General features: G+C 40.6%; 23 non-coding genes across 23 annotated transcripts; all 23 read left to right on the top strand.

Annotated features, from left to right (window-relative positions):
• Positions 1-104: 104 nt before the first annotated feature.
• On the top strand, positions 105-176 carry trnah-gug. The gene has a single exon. It is a non-coding gene; the product is annotated as a tRNA-His (tRNA).
• A 945-nt stretch (positions 177-1121) lies between these two features.
• On the top strand, positions 1122-1195 carry trnat-agu. Its single transcript has one exon. It is a non-coding gene; the product is annotated as a tRNA-Thr (tRNA).
• A 284-nt stretch (positions 1196-1479) lies between these two features.
• On the top strand, positions 1480-1551 carry trnah-gug. Its single transcript has one exon. It is a non-coding gene; the product is annotated as a tRNA-His (tRNA).
• Positions 1552-2497: 946 nt separating this feature from the next.
• Positions 2498-2571, top strand: trnat-agu. Its single transcript has one exon. It is a non-coding gene; the product is annotated as a tRNA-Thr (tRNA).
• A 284-nt stretch (positions 2572-2855) lies between these two features.
• Positions 2856-2927, top strand: trnah-gug. The gene has a single exon. It is a non-coding gene; the product is annotated as a tRNA-His (tRNA).
• Positions 2928-3873: 946 nt separating this feature from the next.
• Positions 3874-3947, top strand: trnat-agu. Its single transcript has one exon. It is a non-coding gene; the product is annotated as a tRNA-Thr (tRNA).
• Positions 3948-4231: 284 nt separating this feature from the next.
• On the top strand, positions 4232-4303 carry trnah-gug. The gene has a single exon. It is a non-coding gene; the product is annotated as a tRNA-His (tRNA).
• Positions 4304-5607: 1304 nt separating this feature from the next.
• On the top strand, positions 5608-5679 carry trnah-gug. Its single transcript has one exon. It is a non-coding gene; the product is annotated as a tRNA-His (tRNA).
• Positions 5680-6625: 946 nt separating this feature from the next.
• On the top strand, positions 6626-6699 carry trnat-agu. The gene has a single exon. It is a non-coding gene; the product is annotated as a tRNA-Thr (tRNA).
• Positions 6700-6983: 284 nt separating this feature from the next.
• trnah-gug lies at positions 6984-7055 on the top strand. Its single transcript has one exon. It is a non-coding gene; the product is annotated as a tRNA-His (tRNA).
• A 946-nt stretch (positions 7056-8001) lies between these two features.
• Positions 8002-8075, top strand: trnat-agu. The gene has a single exon. It is a non-coding gene; the product is annotated as a tRNA-Thr (tRNA).
• A 284-nt stretch (positions 8076-8359) lies between these two features.
• Positions 8360-8431, top strand: trnah-gug. The gene has a single exon. It is a non-coding gene; the product is annotated as a tRNA-His (tRNA).
• Positions 8432-9377: 946 nt separating this feature from the next.
• On the top strand, positions 9378-9451 carry trnat-agu. Its single transcript has one exon. It is a non-coding gene; the product is annotated as a tRNA-Thr (tRNA).
• A 1660-nt stretch (positions 9452-11111) lies between these two features.
• On the top strand, positions 11112-11183 carry trnah-gug. The gene has a single exon. It is a non-coding gene; the product is annotated as a tRNA-His (tRNA).
• Positions 11184-12129: 946 nt separating this feature from the next.
• trnat-agu lies at positions 12130-12203 on the top strand. The gene has a single exon. It is a non-coding gene; the product is annotated as a tRNA-Thr (tRNA).
• A 284-nt stretch (positions 12204-12487) lies between these two features.
• trnah-gug lies at positions 12488-12559 on the top strand. Its single transcript has one exon. It is a non-coding gene; the product is annotated as a tRNA-His (tRNA).
• A 2680-nt stretch (positions 12560-15239) lies between these two features.
• Positions 15240-15311, top strand: trnah-gug. Its single transcript has one exon. It is a non-coding gene; the product is annotated as a tRNA-His (tRNA).
• Positions 15312-16257: 946 nt separating this feature from the next.
• Positions 16258-16331, top strand: trnat-agu. Its single transcript has one exon. It is a non-coding gene; the product is annotated as a tRNA-Thr (tRNA).
• A 284-nt stretch (positions 16332-16615) lies between these two features.
• trnah-gug lies at positions 16616-16687 on the top strand. Its single transcript has one exon. It is a non-coding gene; the product is annotated as a tRNA-His (tRNA).
• Positions 16688-17633: 946 nt separating this feature from the next.
• Positions 17634-17707, top strand: trnat-agu. The gene has a single exon. It is a non-coding gene; the product is annotated as a tRNA-Thr (tRNA).
• A 284-nt stretch (positions 17708-17991) lies between these two features.
• Positions 17992-18063, top strand: trnah-gug. Its single transcript has one exon. It is a non-coding gene; the product is annotated as a tRNA-His (tRNA).
• A 946-nt stretch (positions 18064-19009) lies between these two features.
• Positions 19010-19083, top strand: trnat-agu. Its single transcript has one exon. It is a non-coding gene; the product is annotated as a tRNA-Thr (tRNA).
• Positions 19084-19367: 284 nt separating this feature from the next.
• trnah-gug lies at positions 19368-19439 on the top strand. Its single transcript has one exon. It is a non-coding gene; the product is annotated as a tRNA-His (tRNA).
• The last annotated feature ends 308 nt before the right edge of the window (positions 19440-19747 follow it).

Raw genomic sequence — 19747 nt, 5'->3', positions numbered from 1 at the left:
TCAGTTTTATTCATTATCGAGACCAAAATGAAAAGAGTTTAGTCAGCTTGTGCACATCACTTTCACAGCCTATGTAGGCTTTACAAAGCCAGCTCTTGTAGCCGGCCGTGATCGTATAGTGGTTAGTACTCTGCGTTGTGGTCGCAGCAACCCCGGTTCGAATCCGGGTCACGGCACTGCAATGTAATTTTAGAAGGGTTGTTTTTTGAATGAGTTAAGACTTACTATGCAAGCTAAGAAACTCAGCAACTCTGCCGTTTGACAAAGTTCCCCACCATATTGTAGGTTAATTACTTACACGAAATGATTCATCTGCTGTTTCAGACGTTTTTACCATTTTTAAGCTCCAGAGCCAAATGAGAAATGCAGTGTCCTCGAACGACCAACATTATGAAGAAATAGTATATGATTCTGAATGTTCACTCATATCTCGCGACCCACCTATGACATGTTAATAACCGCTTTGGGTCCCAAATCATAGTTTAAGAATTCATGTCAGAGGTTCTTGAGTTTATTCATCTCGAGACCCAAATGAAAAATGTACTGTTCTCGAATTATCATAGGTACGAAGAAATAGTATGTGATTACCATTGATTACTGATATCTCGCTACCCACCTCTCACCAGTGTTGCCAACTTAGCGACTTTGTCGCTATATTTAGTGAGTATTCAGAAAAAAGACAAGAATCGACAGAAGAAAGTTCAATTGTAGTTCTAAACATACTTAGGGTGTTTTTTACTCACTTTTTGTCTCTCCCGAGACGTTATTCCTCTCTCCTACAGCGTCAATCACAATTACATCCACTTGGCCAATTATGAAAATTATGTGATGACGTCATTTAGCGACTTCTAGCTACTTTTAGGACCAGCAATAGCTACTTTCCTTCCTGAGGATTTGGCAACACTGCCTCTCACATGCTCAGGCCCACTTTGCGTCCCAAAACGTAGCTTAAGAAACCCTGTTGCTAGACAATTGAAGGTGTCTGTATCGTTTCCAATATTACTAAAAGACATCTCTTTTGTGATGTGATTTTGCTAGACAGAGATGTGGGTTAAATTAATGAGACTGGTTGATTCAAATAGGTGTGGGCGTTCACATCTGCAACATATATGACTTTTATGGGTGCTGTGGCTTAGTTGGTTAAAGTGCCTGTCTAGTAAACAGGAGATCCTGAGTTCAAATCTCAGCAGTACCTTTTTATTGTTCACATTGGTGGAGAAGGTCAGAGGGGAGGGCACTCAGGTTTTCTCACCAATGGGTTTAGAGAATTAGAGATGACGTGAGGAGGATGCAATTGAGATATTCCAATGTCACGGAAAAAGGGCACTTTTTGAATGAGAAAAAACCTACCGACTGCGTAAAGCTCCACTGTTTCTTCAGTTTATTCATTATCGAGACCAAAATGAAAAGAGTTTAGCCAGCTTGTGCACATCACTTTCACAGCCTATGTAGGCTTTACAAAGCCAGCTCTTGTAGCTGGCCGTGATCGTATAGTGGTTAGTACTCTGCGTTGTGGTCGCAGCAACCCCGGTTCGAATCCGGGTCACGGCACTGTAATCTAATTTTAGAAGGGTTGTTTTTGAATGAGTTAAGACTTACTATGCAAGCTAAGAAACTCAGCAACTCTGCCGTTTGACCAAAGTTCCCCACCATATCGTAGGTTAATTACTTACACGAAATGATTCATCTGCTGTTTCAGACGTTTTTACCATTTTTAAGCTCCAGAGCCAAATGAGAAATGCAGTGTCCTCGAACGACCAACATTATGAAGAAATAGTATATGATTCTGAATGTTCACTCATATCTCGCGACCCACCTATGACATGTTAATAACCGCTTTGGGTCCCAAATCATAGTTTAAGAATTCATGTCAGAGGTTCTTGAGTTTATTCATCTCGAGACCCAAATGAAAAATGTACTGTTCTCGAATTATCATAGGTACGAAGAAATAGTATGTGATTACCATTGATTACTGATATCTCGCTACCCACCTCTCACCAGTGTTGCCAACTTAGCGACTTTGTCGCTATATTTAGTGAGTATTCAGAAAAAAGACAAGAATCGACAGAAGAAAGTTCAATTGTAGTTCTAAACATACTTAGGGTGTTTTTTACTCACTTTTTGTCTCTCCCGAGACGTTATTCCTCTCTCCTACAGCGTCAATCACAATTACATCCACTTGGCCAATTATGAAAATTATGTGATGACGTCATTTAGCGACTTCTAGCTACTTTTAGGACCAGCAATAGCTACTTTCCTTCCTGAGGATTTGGCAACACTGCCTCTCACATGCTCAGGCCCACTTTGCGTCCCAAAACGTAGCTTAAGAAACCCTGTTGCTAGACAATTGAAGGTGTCTGTATCGTTTCCAATATTACTAAAAGACATCTCTTTTGTGATGTGATTTTGCTAGACAGAGATGTGGGTTAAATTAATGAGACTGGTTTGATTCAAATAGGTGTGGGCGTTCACATCTGCAACATATATGACTTTTATGGGTGCTGTGGCTTAGTTGGTTAAAGTGCCTGTCTAGTAAACAGGAGATCCTGAGTTCAAATCTCAGCAGTACCTTTTTATTGTTCACATTGGTGGAGAAGGTCAGAGGGGAGGGCACTCAGGTTTTCTCACCAATGGGTTTAGAGAATTAGAGATGACGTGAGGAGGATGCAATTGAGATATTCCAATGTCACGGAAAAAGGGCACTTTTTGAATGAGAAAAAACCTACCGACTGCGTAAAGCTCCACTGTTTCTTCAGTTTATTCATTATCGAGACCAAAATGAAAAGAGTTTAGCCAGCTTGTGCACATCACTTTCACAGCCTATGTAGGCTTTACAAAGCCAGCTCTTGTAGCTGGCCGTGATCGTATAGTGGTTAGTACTCTGCGTTGTGGTCGCAGCAACCCCGGTTCGAATCCGGGTCACGGCACTGTAATCTAATTTTAGAAGGGTTGTTTTTTGAATGAGTTAAGACTTACTATGCAAGCTAAGAAACTCAGCAACTCTGCCGTTTGACAAAGTTCCCCACCATATCGTAGGTTAATTACTTACACGAAATGATTCATCTGCTGTTTCAGACGTTTTTACCATTTTTAAGCTCCAGAGCCAAATGAGAAATGCAGTGTCCTCGAACGACCAACATTATGAAGAAATAGTATATGATTCTGAATGTTCACTCATATCTCGCGACCCACCTATGACATGTTAATAACCGCTTTGGGTCCCAAATCATAGTTTAAGAATTCATGTCAGAGGTTCTTGAGTTTATTCATCTCGAGACCCAAATGAAAAATGTACTGTTCTCGAATGATCATAGGTACGAAGAAATAGTATGTGATTACCATTGATTACTGATATCTCGCTACCCACCTCTCACCAGTGTTGCCAACTTAGCGACTTTGTCGCTATATTTAGTGAGTATTCAGAAAAAAGACAAGAATCGACAGAAGAAAGTTCAATTGTAGTTCTAAACATACTTAGGGTGTTTTTTACTCACTTTTTGTCTCTCCCGAGACGTTATTCCTCTCTCCTACAGCGTCAATCACAATTACATCCACTTGGCCAATTATGAAAATGATGTGATGACGTAATTTAGCGACTTCTAGCTACTTTTAGGACCAGCAATAGCTACTTTCCTTCCTGAGGATTTGGCAACACTACCTCTCACATGCTCAGGCCCACTTTGCGTCCCAAAACGTAGCTTAAGAAACCCTGTTGCTAGACAATTGAAGGTGTCTGTATCGTTTCCAATATTACTAAAAGACATCTCTTTTGTGATGTGATTTTGCTAGACAGAGATGTGGGTTAAATTAATGAGACTGGTTTGATTCAAATAGGTGTGGGTGTTCACATCTGCAACATATATGACTTTTATGGGTGCTGTGGCTTAGTTGGTTAAAGTGCCTGTCTAGTAAACAGGAGATCCTGAGTTCAAATCTCAGCAGTACCTTTTTATTGTTCACATTGGTGGAGAAGGTCAGAGGGGAGGGCACTCAGGTTTTCTCACCAATGGGTTTAGAGAATTAGAGATGACGTGAGGAGGATGCAATTGAGATATTCCAATGTCACGGAAAAAGGGCACTTTTTGAATGAGAAAAAACCTACCGACTGCGTAAAGCTCCACTGTTTCTTCAGTTTATTCATTATCGAGACCAAAATGAAAAGAGTTTAGCCAGCTTGTGCACATCACTTTCACAGCCTATGTAGGCTTTACAAAGCCAGCTCTTGTAGCCGGCCGTGATCGTATAGTGGTTAGTACTCTGCGTTGTGGTCGCAGCAACCCCGGTTCGAATCCGGGTCACGGCACTGTAATGTAATTTTAGAAGGGTTGTTTTTTGAATGAGTTAAGACTTACTATGCAAGCTAAGAAACTCAGCAACTCTGCCGTTTGACAAAGTTCCCCACCATATCGTAGGTTAATTACTTACACGAAATGATTCATCTGCTGTTTCAGACGTTTTTACCATTTTTAAGCTCCAGAGCCAAATGAGAAATGCAGTGTCCTCGAACGACCAACATTATGAAGAAATAGTATATGATTCTGAATGTTCACTCATATCTCGCGACCCACCTATGACATGTTAATAACCGCTTTGGGTCCCAAATCATAGTTTAAGAATTCATGTCAGAGGTTCTTGAGTTTATTCATCTCGAGACCCAAATGAAAAATGTACTGTTCTCGAATGATCATAGGTACGAAGAAATAGTATGTGATTACCATTGATTACTGATATCTCGCTACCCACCTCTCACCAGTGTTGCCAACTTAGCGACTTTGTCGCTATATTTAGTGAGTATTCAGAAAAAATACAAGAATCGACAGAAGAAAGTTCAATTGTAGTTCTAAACATACTTAGGGTGTTTTTTACTCACTTTTTGTCTCTCCCGAGACGTTATTCCTCTCTCCTACAGCGTCAATCACAATTACATCCACTTGGCCAATTATGAAAATTATGTGATGACGTTATTTAGCGACTTCTAGCTACTTTTAGGACCAGCAATAGCTACTTTCCTTCCTGAGGATTTGGCAACACTGCCTCTCACATGCTCAGGCCCACTTTGCGTCCCAAAACGTAGCTTAAGAAACCCTGTTGCTAGACAATTGAAGGTGTCTGTATCGTTTCCAATATTACTAAAAGACATCTCTTTTGTGATGTGATTTTGCTAGACAGAGATGTGGGTTAAATTAATGAGACTGGTTTGATTCAAATAGGTGTGGGTGTTCACATCTGCAACAAATATGACGTTTATGGGTGCTGTGGCTTAGTTGGTTAAAGTGCCTGTCTAGTAAACAGGAGCTCCTAAGTTCAAATCTCAGCAGTACCTTTTTATTGTTCACATTGGTGGAGAAGGTCAGAGGGGAGGGCACTCAGGTTTTCTCACCAATGGGTTTAGAGAATTAGAGATGACGTGAGGAGGATGCAATTGAGATATTCCAATGTCACGGAAAAAGGGCACTTTTTGAATGAGAAAAAACCTACCGACTGTGTAAAGCTCCACTGTTTCTTCAGTTTATTCATTATCGAGACCAAAATGAAAAGAGTTTAGTCAGCTTGTGCACATCACTTTCACAGCCTATGTAGGCTTTACAAAGCCAACTCTTGTAGCCGGCCGTGATCGTATAGTGGTTAGTACTCTGCGTTGTGGTCGCAGCAACCCCGGTTCGAATCCGGGTCACGGCACTGCAATGTAATTTTAGAAGGGTTGTTTTTTGAATGAGTTAAGACTTACTATGCAAGCTAAGAAACTCAGCAACTCTGCCGTTTGACAAAGTTCCCCACCATATTGTAGGTTAATTACTTACACGAAATGATTCATCTGCTGTTTCAGACGTTTTTACCATTTTTAAGCTCCAGAGCCAAATGAGAAATGCAGTGTCCTCGAACGACCAACATTATGAAGAAATAGTATATGATTCTGAATGTTCACTCATATCTCGCGACCCACCTATGACATGTTAATAACCGCTTTGGGTCCCAAATCATAGTTTAAGAATTCATGTCAGAGGTTCTTGAGTTTATTCATCTCGAGACCCAAATGAAAAATGTACTGTTCTCGAATTATCATAGGTACGAAGAAATAGTATGTGATTACCATTGATTACTGATATCTCGCTACCCACCTCTCACCAGTGTTGCCAACTTAGCGACTTTGTCGCTATATTTAGTGAGTATTCAGAAAAAATACAAGAATCGACAGAAGAAAGTTCAATTGTAGTTCTAAACATACTTAGGGTGTTTTTTACTCACTTTTTGTCTCTCCCGAGACGTTATTCCTCTCTCCTACAGCGTCAATCACAATTACATCCACTTGGCCAATTATGAAAATTATGTGATGACGTCATTTAGCGACTTCTAGCTACTTTTAGGACCAGCAATAGCTACTTTCCTTCCTGAGGATTTGGCAACACTGCCTCTCACATGCTCAGGCCCACTTTGCGTCCCAAAACGTAGCTTAAGAAACCCTGTTGCTAGACAATTGAAGGTGTCTGTATCGTTTCCAATATTACTAAAAGACATCTCTTTTGTGATGTGATTTTGCTAGACAGAGATGTGGGTTAAATTAATGAGACTGGTTTGATTCAAATAGGTGTGGGTGTTCACATCTGCAACATATATGACTTTTATGGGTGCTGTGGCTTAGTTGGTTAAAGTGCCTGTCTAGTAAACAGGAGATCCTGAGTTCAAATCTCAGCAGTACCTTTTATTGTTCACATTGGTGGAGAAGGTCAGAGGGGAGGGCACTCAGGTTTTCTCACCAATGGGTTTAGAGAATTAGAGATGACGTGAGGAGGATGCAATTGAGATATTCCAATGTCACGGAAAAAGGGCACTTTTTGAATGAGAAAAAAACCTACCGACTGCGTAAAGCTCCACTGTTTCTTCAGTTTATTCATTATCGAGACCAAAATGAAAAGAGTTTAGTCAGCTTGTGCACATCACTTTCACAGCCTATGTAGGCTTTACAAAGCCAGCTCTTGTAGCCGGCCGTGATCGTATAGTGGTTAGTACTCTGCGTTGTGGTCGCAGCAACCCCGGTTCGAATCCGGGTCACGGCACTGTAATGTAATTTTAGAAGGGTTGTTTTTTGAATGAGTTAAGACTTACTATGCAAGCTAAGAAACTCAGCAACTCTGCCGTTTGACAAAGTTCCCCACCATATCGTAGGTTAATTACTTACACGAAATGATTCATCTGCTGTTTCAGACGTTTTTACCATTTTTAAGCTCCAGAGCCAAATGAGAAATGCAGTGTCCTCGAACGACCAACATTATGAAGAAATAGTATATGATTCTGAATGTTCACTCATATCTCGCGACCCACCTATGACATGTTAATAACCGCTTTGGGTCCCAAATCATAGTTTAAGAATTCATGTCAGAGGTTCTTGAGTTTATTCATCTCGAGACCCAAATGAAAAATGTACTGTCCTCGAATGATCATAGTTACGAAGAAATAGTATGTGATTACCATTGATTACTGATATCTCGCTACCCACCTCTCACCAGTGTTGCCAACTTAGCGACTTTGTCGCTATATTTAGTGAGTATTCAGAAAAAAGACAAGAATCGACAGAAGAAAGTTCAATTGTAGTTCTAAACATACTTAGGGTGTTTTTTACTCACTTTTTGTCTCTCCCGAGACGTTATTCCTCTCTCCTACAGCGTCAATCACAATTACATCCACTTGGCCAATTATGAAAATTATGTGATGACGTCATTTAGCGACTTCTAGCTACTTTTAGGACCAGCAATAGCTACTTTCCTTCCTGAGGATTTGGCAACACTGCCTCTCACATGCTCAGGCCCACTTTGCGTCCCAAAACGTAGCTTAAGAAACCCTGTTGCTAGACAATTGAAGGTGTCTGTATCGTTTCCAATATTACTAAAAGACATCTCTTTTGTGATGTGATTTTGCTAGACAGAGATGTGGGTTAAATTAATGAGACTGGTTTGATTCAAATAGGTGTGGGTGTTCACATCTGCAACATATATGACTTTTATGGGTGCTGTGGCTTAGTTGGTTAAAGTGCCTGTCTAGTAAACAGGAGATCCTGAGTTCAAATCTCAGCAGTACCTTGTTATTGTTCACATTGGTGGAGAAGGTCAGAGGGGAGGGCACTCAGGTTTTCTCACCAATGGGTTTAGAGAATTAGAGATGACGTGAGGAGGATGCAATTGAGATATTCCAATGTCACGGAAAAAGGGCACTTTTTGAATGAGAAAAAACCTACCGACTGCGTAAAGCTCCACTGTTTCTTCAGTTTATTCATTATCGAGACCAAAATGAAAAGAGTTTAGCCAGCTTGTGCACATCACTTTCACAGCCTATGTAGGCTTTACAAAGCCAGCTCTTGTAGCCGGCCGTGATCGTATAGTGGTTAGTACTCTGCGTTGTGGTCGCAGCAACCCCGGTTCGAATCCGGGTCACGGCACTGTAATGTAATTTTAGAAGGGTTGTTTTTTGAATGAGTTAAGACTTACTATGCAAGCTAAGAAACTCAGCAACTCTGCCGTTTGACAAAGTTCCCCACCATATCGTAGGTTAATTACTTACACGAAATGATTCATCTGCTGTTTCAGACGTTTTTACCATTTTTAAGCTCCAGAGCCAAATGAGAAATGCAGTGTCCTCGAACGACCAACATTATGAAGAAATAGTATATGATTCTGAATGTTCACTCATATCTCGCGACCCACCTATGACATGTTAATAACCGCTTTGGGTCCCAAATCATAGTTTAAGAATTCATGTCAGAGGTTCTTGAGTTTATTCATCTCGAGACCCAAATGAAAAATGTACTGTTCTCGAATGATCATAGTTACGAAGAAATAGTATGTGATTACCATTGATTACTGATATCTCGCTACCCACCTCTCACCAGTGTTGCCAACTTAGCGACTTTGTCGCTATATTTAGTGAGTATTCAGAAAAAAGACAAGAATCGACAGAAGAAAGTTCAATTGTAGTTCTAAACATACTTAGGGTGTTTTTTACTCACTTTTTGTCTCTCCCGAGACGTTATTCCTCTCTCCTACAGCGTCAATCACAATTATATCCACTTGGCCAATTATGAAAATTATGTGATGACGTCATTTAGCGACTTCTAGCTACTTTTAGGACCAGCAATAGCTACTTTCCTTCCTGAGGATTTGGCAACACTGCCTCTCACATGCTCATGCCCACTTTGCGTCCCAAAACGTAGCTTAACAAACCCTGTTGCTAGACAATTGAAGGTGTCTGTATCGTTTCCAATATTACTAAAAGACATCTCTTTTGTGATGTGATTTTGCTATACAGAGATGTGGGTTAAATTAATGAGACTGGTTTGATTCAAATAGGTGTGGGTGTTCACATCTGCAACATATATCACTTTTATGGGTGCTGTGGCTTAGTTGGTTAAAGTGCCTGTCTAGTAAACAGGAGATCCTGAGTTCAAATCTCAGCAGTACCTTTTTATTGTTCACATTGGTGGAGAAGGTCAGAGGGGAGGGCACTCAGGTTTTCTCACCAATGGGTTTAGAGAATTAGAGATGACGTGAGGAGGATGCAATTGAGATATTCCAATGTCACGGAAAAAGGGCACTTTTTGAATGAGAAAAAACCTACCGACTGCGTAAAGCTCCACTGTTTCTTCAGTTTATTCATTATCGAGACCAAAATGAAATGAGTTTAGCCAGCTTGTGCACATCACTTTCACAGCCTATGTAGGCTTTACAAAGCCAGCTCTTGTAGCCGGCTGTGATCGTATAGTGTTTAGTACTCTGCCTTGTGGTCGCAGCAACCCCGGTTCGAATCCGGGTCACGGCACTGCAATGTAATTTTAGAAGGGTTGTTTTTTGAATGAGTTAAGACTTACTATGCAAGCTAAGAAACTCAGCAACTCTGCCGTTTGACAAAGTTCCCCACCATATTGTAGGTTAATTACTTACACGAAATGATTCATCTGCTGTTTCAGACGTTTTTACAATTTTTAAGCTCCAGAGCCAAATGAGAAATGCAGTGTCCTCGAACGACCAACATTATGAAGAAATAGTATATGATTCTGAATGTTCACTCATATCTCGCGACCCACCTATGACATGTTAATAACCGCTTTGGGTCCCAAATCATAGTTTAAGAATTCATGTCAGAGGTTCTTGAGTTTATTCATCTCGAGACCCAAATGAAAAATGTACTGTTCTCGAATGATCATAGTTACGAAGAAATAGTATGTGATTACCATTGATTACTAATATCTCGCTACCCACCTCTCACCAGTGTTGCCAACTTAGCGACTTTGTCGCTATATTTAGTGAGTATTCAGAAAAAAGACAAGAATCGACAGAAGAAAGTTCAATTGTAGTTCTAAACATACTTAGGGTGTTTTTTACTCACTTTTTGTCTCTCCCGAGACGTTATTCCTCTCTCCTACAGCGTCAATCACAATTACATCCACTTGGCCAATTATGAAAATGATGTGATGACGTAATTTAGCGACTTCTAGCTACTTTTAGGACCAGCAATAGCTACTTTCCTTCCTGAGGATTTGGCAACACTGCCTCTCACATGCTCAGGCCCACTTTGCGTCCCAAAACGTAGCTTAAGAAACCCTGTTGCTAGACAATTGAAGGTGTCTGTATCGTTTCCAATATTACTAAAAGACATCTCTTTTGTGATGTGATTTTGCTAGACAGAGATGTGGGTTAAATTAATGAGACTGGTTTGATTCAAATAGGTGTGGGTGTTCACATCTGCAACAAATATGACGTTTATGGGTGCTGTGGCTTAGTTGGTTAAAGTGCCTGTCTAGTAAACAGGAGCTCCTGAGTTCAAATCTCAGCAGTACCTTTTTATTGTTCACATTGGTGGAGAAAGTCAGAGGGGAGGGCACTCAGGTTTTCTCACCAATGGGTTTAGAGAATTAGAGATGACGTGAGGAGGATGCAATTGAGATATTCCAATGTCACGGAAAAAGGGCACTTTTTGAATGAGAAAAAACCTACCGACTGTGTAAAGCTCCACTGTTTCTTCAGTTTATTCATTATCGAGACCAAAATGAAAAGAGTTTAGTCAGCTTGTGCACATCACTTTCACTGCCTATGTAGGCTTTACAAAGCCAGCTCTTGTAGCCGGCCGTGATCGTATAGTGGTTAGTACTCTGCGTTGTGGTCGCAGCAACCCCGGTTCGAATCCGGGTCACGGCACTGCAATGTAATTTTAGAAGGGTTGTTTTTTGAATGAGTTAAGACTTACTATGCAAGCTAAGAAACTCAGCAACTCTGCCGTTTGACAAAGTTCCCCACCATATTGTAGGTTAATTACTTACACGAAATGATTCATCTGCTGTTTCAGACGTTTTTACCATTTTTAAGCTCCAGAGCCAAATGAGAAATGCAGTGTCCTCGAACGACCAACATTATGAAGAAATAGTATATGATTCTGAATGTTCACTCATATCTCGCGACCCACCTATGACATGTTAATAACCGCTTTGGGTCCCAAATCATAGTTTAAGAATTCATGTCAGAGGTTCTTGAGTTTATTCATCTCGAGACCCAAATGAAAAATGTACTGTTCTCGAATTATCATAGGTACGAAGAAATAGTATGTGATTACCATTGATTACTGATATCTCGCTACCCACCTCTCACCAGTGTTGCCAACTTAGCGACTTTGTCGCTATATTTAGTGAGTATTCAGAAAAAAGACAAGAATCGACAGAAGAAAGTTCAATTGTAGTTCTAAACATACTTAGGGTGTTTTTTACTCACTTTTTGTCTCTCCCGAGACGTTATTCCTCTCTCCTACAGCGTCAATCACAATTACATCCACTTGGCCAATTATGAAAATTATGTGATGACGTCATTTAGCGACTTCTAGCTACTTTTAGGACCAGCAATAGCTACTTTCCTTCCTGAGGATTTGGCAACACTGCCTCTCACATGCTCAGGCCCACTTTGCGTCCCAAAACGTAGCTTAAGAAACCCGGTTGCTAGACAATTGAAGGTGTCTGTATCGTTTCCAATATTACTAAAAGACATCTCTTTTGTGATGTGATTTTGCTAGACAGAGATGTGGGTTAAATTAATGAGACTGGTTTGATTCAAATAGGTGTGGGTGTTCACATCTGCAACATATATGACTTTTATGGGTGCTGTGGCTTAGTTGGTTAAAGTGCCTGTCTAGTAAACAGGAGATCCTGAGTTCAAATCTCAGCAGTACCTTTTTATTGTTCACATTGGTGGAGAAGGTCAGAGGGGAGGGCACTCAGGTTTTCTCACCAATGGGTTTAGAGAATTAGAGATGACGTGAGGAGGATGCAATTGAGATATTCCAATGTCACGGAAAAAGGGCACTTTTTGAATGAGAAAAAACCTACCGACTGTGTAAAGCTCCACTGTTTCTTCAGTTTATTCATTATCGAGACCAAAATGAAAAGAGTTTAGTCAGCTTGTGCACATCACTTTCACAGCCTATGTAGGCTTTACAAAGCCAGCTCTTGTAGCCGGCCGTGATCGTATAGTGGTTAGTACTCTGCGTTGTGGTTGCAGCAACCCTGGTTCGAATCCGGGTCACGGCACTGCAATGTAATTTTAGAAGGGTTGTTTTTTGAATGAGTTAAGACTTACTTTGCAAGCTAAGAAACTCAGCAACTCTGCCGTTTGACAAAGTTCCCCACCATATTGTAGGTTAATTACTTACACGAAATGATTCATCTGCTGTTTCAGACGTTTTTACAATTTTTAAGCTCCAGAGCCAAATGAGAAATGCAGTGTCCTCGAACGACCAACATTATGAAGAAATAGTATATGATTCTGAATGTTCACTCATATCTCGCGACCCACCTATGACATGTTAATAACCGCTTTGGGTCCCAAATCATAGTTTAAGAATTCATGTCAGAGGTTCTTGAGTTTATTCATCTCGAGACCCAAATGAAAAATGTACTGTTCTCGAATGATCATAGGTACGAAGAAATAGTATGTGATTACCATTGATTACTGATATCTCGCTACCCACCTCTCACCAGTGTTGCCAACTTAGCGACTTTGTCGCTATATTTAGTGAGTATTCAGATAAAAGACAAGAATCGACAGAAGAAAGTTCAATTGTAGTTCTAAACATACTTAGGGGGTTTTTTACTCACTTTTTGTCTCTCCCGAGACGTTATTCCTCTCTCCTACAGCGTCAATCACAATTACATCCACTTGGCCAATTATGAAAATTATGTGATGACGTCATTTAGCGACTTCTAGCTACTTTTAGGACCAGCAATAGCTACTTTCCTTCCTGAGGATTTGGCAACACTGCCTCTCACATGCTCAGGCCCACTTTGCGTCCCAAAACGTAGCTTAAGAAACCCTGTTGCTAGACAATTGAAGGTGTCTGTATCGTTTCCAATATTACTAAAAGACATCTCTTTTGTGATGTGATTTTGCTAGACAGAGATGTGGGTTAAATTAATGAGACTGGTTTGATTCAAATAGGTGTGGGTGTTCACATCTGCAACAAATATGACGTTTATGGGTGCTGTGGCTTAGTTGGTTAAAGTGCCTGTCTAGTAAACAGGAGCTCCTGAGTTCAAATCTCAGCAGTACCTTTTTATTGTTCACATTGGTGGAGAAAGTCAGAGGGGAGGGCACTCAGGTTTTCTCACCAATGGGTTTAGAGAATTAGAGATGACGTGAGGAGGATGCAATTGAGATATTCCAATGTCACGGAAAAAGGGCACTTTTTGAATGAGAAAAAACCTACCGACTGTGTAAAGCTCCACTGTTTCTTCAGTTTATTCATTATCGAGACCAAAATGAAAAGAGTTTAGTCAGCTTGTGCACATCACTTTCACAGCCTATGTAGGCTTTACAAAGCCAGCTCTTGTAGCCGGCCGTGATCGTATAGTAGTTAGTACTCTGCGTTGTGGTCGCAGCAACCCCGGTTCGAATCCGGGTCACGGCACTGCAATGTAATTTTAGAAGGGTTGTTTTTTGAATGAGTTAAGACTTACTATGCAAGCTAAGAAACTCAGCAACTCTGCCGTTTGACAAAGTTCCCCACCATATTGTAGGTTAATTACTTACACGAAATGATTCATCTGCTGTTTCAGACGTTTTTACCATTTTTAAGCTCCAGAGCCAAATGAGAAATGCAGTGTCCTCGAACGACCAACATTATGAAGAAATAGTATATGATTCTGAATGTTCACTCATATCTCGCGACCCACCTATGACATGTTAATAACCGCTTTGGGTCCCAAATCATAGTTTAAGAATTCATGTCAGAGGTTCTTGAGTTTATTCATCTCGAGACCCAAATGAAAAATGTACTGTTCTCGAATGATCATAGGTACGAAGAAATAGTATGTGATTACCATTGATTACTGATATCTCGCTACCCACCTCTCACCAGTGTTGCCAACTTAGCGACTTTGTCGCTATATTTAGTGAGTATTCAGAAAAAAGACAAGAATCGACAGAAGAAAGTTCAATTGTAGTTCTAAACATACTTAGGGTGTTTTTTACTCACTTTTTGTCTCTCCCGAGACGTTATTCCTCTCTCCTACAGCGTCAATCACAATTACATCCACTTGGCCAATTATGAAAATTATGTGATGACGTCATTTAGCGACTTCTAGCTACTTTTAGGACCAGCAATAGCTACTTTCCTTCCTGAGGATTTGGCAACACTGCCTCTCACATGCTCAGGCCCACTTTGCGTCCCAAAACGTAGCTTAAGAAACCCTGTTGCTAGACAATTGAAGGTGTCTGTATCGTTTCCAATATTACTAAAAGACATCTCTTTTGTGATGTGATTTTGCTAGACAGAGATGTGGGTTAAATTAATGAGACTGGTTTGATTCAAATAGGTGTGGGTGTTCACATCTGCAACAAATATGACGTTTATGGGTGCTGTGGCTTAGTTGGTTAAAGTGCCTGTCTAGTAAACAGGAGCTCCTGAGTTCAAATCTCAGCAGTACCTTTTTATTGTTCACATTGGTGGAGAAAGTCAGAGGGGAGGGCACTCAGGTTTTCTCACCAATGGGTTTAGAGAATTAGAGATGACGTGAGGAGGATGCAATTGAGATATTCCAATGTCACGGAAAAAGGGCACTTTTTGAATGAGAAAAAACCTACCGACTGTGTAAAGCTCCACTGTTTCTTCAGTTTATTCATTATCGAGACCAAAATGAAAAGAGTTTAGTCAGCTTGTGCACATCACTTTCACAGCCTATGTAGGCTTTACAAAGCCAGCTCTTGTAGCCGGCCGTGATCGTATAGTGGTTAGTACTCTGCGTTGTGGTCGCAGCAACCCCGGTTCGAATCCGGGTCACGGCACTGCAATGTAATTTTAGAAGGGTTGTTTTTTGAATGAGTTAAGACTTACTATGCAAGCTAAGAAACTCAGCAACTCTGCCGTTTGACAAAGTTCCCCACCATATTGTAGGTTAATTACTTACACAAAATGATTCATCTGCTGTTTCAGACGTTTTTACCATTTTTAAGCTCCAGAGCCAAATGAGAAATGCAGTGTCCTCGAACGACCAACATTATGAAGAAATAGTATATGATTCTGAATGTTCACTCATATCTCGCGACCCACCTATGACATGTTAATAACCGCTTTGGGTCCCAAATCATAGTTTAAGAATTCATGTCAGAGGTTCTTGAGTTTATTCATCTCGAGACCCAAATGAAAAATGTACTGTTCTCGAATTATCATAGGTACGAAGAAATAGTATGTGATTACCATTGATTACTGATATCTCGCTACCCACCTCTCACCAGTGTTGCCAACTTAGCGACTTTGTCGCTATATTTAGTGAGTATTCAGAAAAAAGACAAGAATCGACAGAAGAAAGTTCAATTGTAGTTCTAAACATACTTAGGGTGTTTTTTACTCACTTTTTGTCTCTCCCGAGACGTTATTCCTCTCTCCTACAGCGTCAATCACAATTACATCCACTTGGCCAATTATGAAAATTATGTGATGACGTCATTTAGCGACTTCTAGCTACTTTTAGGACCAGCAATAGCTACTTTCCTTCCTGAGGATTTGGCAACACTGCCTCTCACATGCTCAGGCCCACTTTGCGTCCCAAAACGTAGCTTAAGAAACCCTGTTGCTAGACAATTGAAGGTGTCTGTATCGTTTCCAATATTACTAAAAGACATCTCTTTTGTGATGTGATTTTGCTAGACAGAGATGTGGGTTAAATTAATGAGACTGGTTTGATTCAAATAGGTGTGGGCGTTCACATCTGCAACATATATGACTTTTATGGGTGCTGTGGCTTAGTTGGTTAAAGTGCCTGTCTAGTAAACAGGAGATCCTGAGTTCAAATCTCAGCAGTACCTTTTTATTGTTCACATTGGTGGAGAAGGTCAGAGGGGAGGGCACTCAGGTTTTCTCACCAATGGGTTTAGAGAATTAGAGATGACGTGAGGAGGATGCAATTGAGATATTCCAATGTCACGGAAAAAGGGCACTTTTTGAATGAGAAAAAACCTACCGACTGCGTAAAGCTCCACTGTTTCTTCAGTTTATTCATTATCGAGACCAAAATGAAAAGAGTTTAGCCAGCTTGTGCACATCACTTTCACAGCCTATGTAGGCTTTACAAAGCCAGCTCTTGTAGCTGGCCGTGATCGTATAGTGGTTAGTACTCTGCGTTGTGGTCGCAGCAACCCCGGTTCGAATCCGGGTCACGGCACTGTAATCTAATTTTAGAAGGGTTGTTTTTTGAATGAGTTAAGACTTACTATGCAAGCTAAGAAACTCAGCAACTCTGCCGTTTGACAAAGTTCCCCACCATATCGTAGGTTAATTACTTACACGAAATGATTCATCTGCTGTTTCAGACGTTTTTACCATTTTTAAGCTCCAGAGCCAAATGAGAAATGCAGTGTCCTCGAACGACCAACATTATGAAGAAATAGTATATGATTCTGAATGTTCACTCATATCTCGCGACCCACCTATGACATGTTAATAACCGCTTTGGGTCCCAAATCATAGTTTAAGAATTCATGTCAGAGGTTCTTGAGTTTATTCATCTCGAGACCCAAATGAAAAATGTACTGTTCTCGAATTATCATAGGTACGAAGAAATAGTATGTGATTACCATTGATTACTGATATCTCGCTACCCACCTCTCACCAGTGTTGCCAACTTAGCGACTTTGTCGCTATATTTAGTGAGTATTCAGAAAAAAGACAAGAATCGACAGAAGAAAGTTCAATTGTAGTTCTAAACATACTTAGGGTGTTTTTTACTCACTTTTTGTCTCTCCCGAGACGTTATTCCTCTCTCCTACAGCGTCAATCACAATTACATCCACTTGGCCAATTATGAAAATTATGTGATGACGTCATTTAGCGACTTCTAGCTACTTTTAGGACCAGCAATAGCTACTTTCCTTCCTGAGGATTTGGCAACACTGCCTCTCACATGCTCAGGCCCACTTTGCGTCCCAAAACGTAGCTTAAGAAACCCTGTTGCTAGACAATTGAAGGTGTCTGTATCGTTTCCAATATTACTAAAAGACATCTCTTTTGTGATGTGATTTTGCTAGACAGAGATGTGGGTTAAATTAATGAGACTGGTTTGATTCAAATAGGTGTGGGCGTTCACATCTGCAACATATATGACTTTTATGGGTGCTGTGGCTTAGTTGGTTAAAGTGCCTGTCTAGTAAACAGGAGATCCTGAGTTCAAATCTCAGCAGTACCTTTTTATTGTTCACATTGGTGGAGAAGGTCAGAGGGGAGGGCACTCAGGTTTTCTCACCAATGGGTTTAGAGAATTAGAGATGACGTGAGGAGGATGCAATTGAGATATTCCAATGTCACGGAAAAAGGGCACTTTTTGAATGAGAAAAAACCTACCGACTGCGTAAAGCTCCACTGTTTCTTCAGTTTATTCATTATCGAGACCAAAATGAAAAGAGTTTAGCCAGCTTGTGCACATCACTTTCACAGCCTATGTAGGCTTTACAAAGCCAGCTCTTGTAGCTGGCCGTGATCGTATAGTGGTTAGTACTCTGCGTTGTGGTCGCAGCAACCCCGGTTCGAATCCGGGTCACGGCACTGTAATCTAATTTTAGAAGGGTTGTTTTTTGAATGAGTTAAGACTTACTATGCAAGCTAAGAAACTCAGCAACTCTGCCGTTTGACAAAGTTCCCCACCATATCGTAGGTTAATTACTTACACGAAATGATTCATCTGCTGTTTCAGACGTTTTTACCATTTTTAAGCTCCAGAGCCAAATGAGAAATGCAGTGTCCTCGAACGACCAACATTATGAAGAAATAGTATATGATTCTGAATGTTCACTCATATCTCGCGACCCACCTATGACATGTTAATAACCGCTTTGGGTCCCAAATCATAGTTTAAGAATTCATGTCAGAGGTTCTTGAGTTTATTCATCTCGAGACCCAAATGAAAAATGTACTGTTCTCGAATGATCATAGGTACGAAGAAATAGTATGTGATTACCATTGATTACTGATATCTCGCTACCCACCTCTCACCAGTGTTGCCAACTTAGCGACTTTGTCGCTATATTTAGTGAGTATTCAGAAAAAAGACAAGAATCGACAGAAGAAAGTTCAATTGTAGTTCTAAACATACTTAGGGTGTTTTTTACTCACTTTTTGTCTCTCCCGAGACGTTATTCCTCTCTCCTACAGCGTCAATCACAATTACATCCACTTGGCCAATTATGAAAATGATGTGATGACGTAATTTAGCGACTTCTAGCTACTTTTAGGACCAGCAATAGCTACTTTCCTTCCTGAGGATTTGGCAACACTACCTCTCACATGCTCAGGCCCACTTTGCGTCCCAAAACGTAGCTTAAGAAACCCTGTTGCTAGACAATTGAAGGTGTCTGTATCGTTTCCAATATTACTAAAAGACATCTCTTTTGTGATGTGATTTTGCTAGACAGAGATGTGGGTTAAATTAATGAGACTGGTTTGATTCAAATAGGTGTGGGTGTTCACATCTGCAACATATATGACTTTTATGGGTGCTGTGGCTTAGTTGGTTAAAGTGCCTGTCTAGTAAACAGGAGATCCTGAGTTCAAATCTCAGCAGTACCTTTTTATTGTTCACATTGGTGGAGAAGGTCAGAGGGGAGGGCACTCAGGTTTTCTCACCAATGGGTTTAGAGAATTAGAGATGACGTGAGGAGGATGCAATTGAGATATTCCAATGTCACGGAAAAAGGGCACTTTTTGAATGAGAAAAAACCTACCGACTGCGTAAAGCTCCACTGTTTCTTCAGTTTATTCATTATCGAGACCAAAATGAAAAGAGTTTAGCCAGCTTGTGCACATCACTTTCACAGCCTATGTAGGCTTTACAAAGCCAGCTCTTGTAGCTGGCCGTGATCGTATAGTGGTTAGTACTCTGCGTTGTGGTCGCAGCAACCCCGGTTCGAATCCGGGTCACGGCACTGTAATCTAATTTTAGAAGGGTTGTTTTTTGAATGAGTTAAGACTTACTATGCAAGCTAAGAAACTCAGCAACTCTGCCGTTTGACAAAGTTCCCCACCATATCGTAGGTTAATTACTTACACGAAATGATTCATCTGCTGTTTCAGACGTTTTTACCATTTTTAAGCTCCAGAGCCAAATGAGAAATGCAGTGTCCTCGAACGACCAACATTATGAAGAAATAGTATATGATTCTGAATGTTCACTCATATCTCGCGACCCACCTATGACATGTTAATAACCGCTTTGGGTCCCAAATCATAGTTT

This window comes from Oncorhynchus mykiss, unplaced genomic scaffold (assembly GCF_013265735.2).
Source record: "Oncorhynchus mykiss isolate Arlee unplaced genomic scaffold, USDA_OmykA_1.1 un_scaffold_344, whole genome shotgun sequence".
In the NCBI taxonomy this organism is placed as follows: Eukaryota; Metazoa; Chordata; class Actinopteri; order Salmoniformes; family Salmonidae; genus Oncorhynchus; species Oncorhynchus mykiss.
The sequence above is the reverse complement of the archived record's forward strand: the minus strand, read 5'-3'. Positions and strand labels throughout refer to the sequence as shown.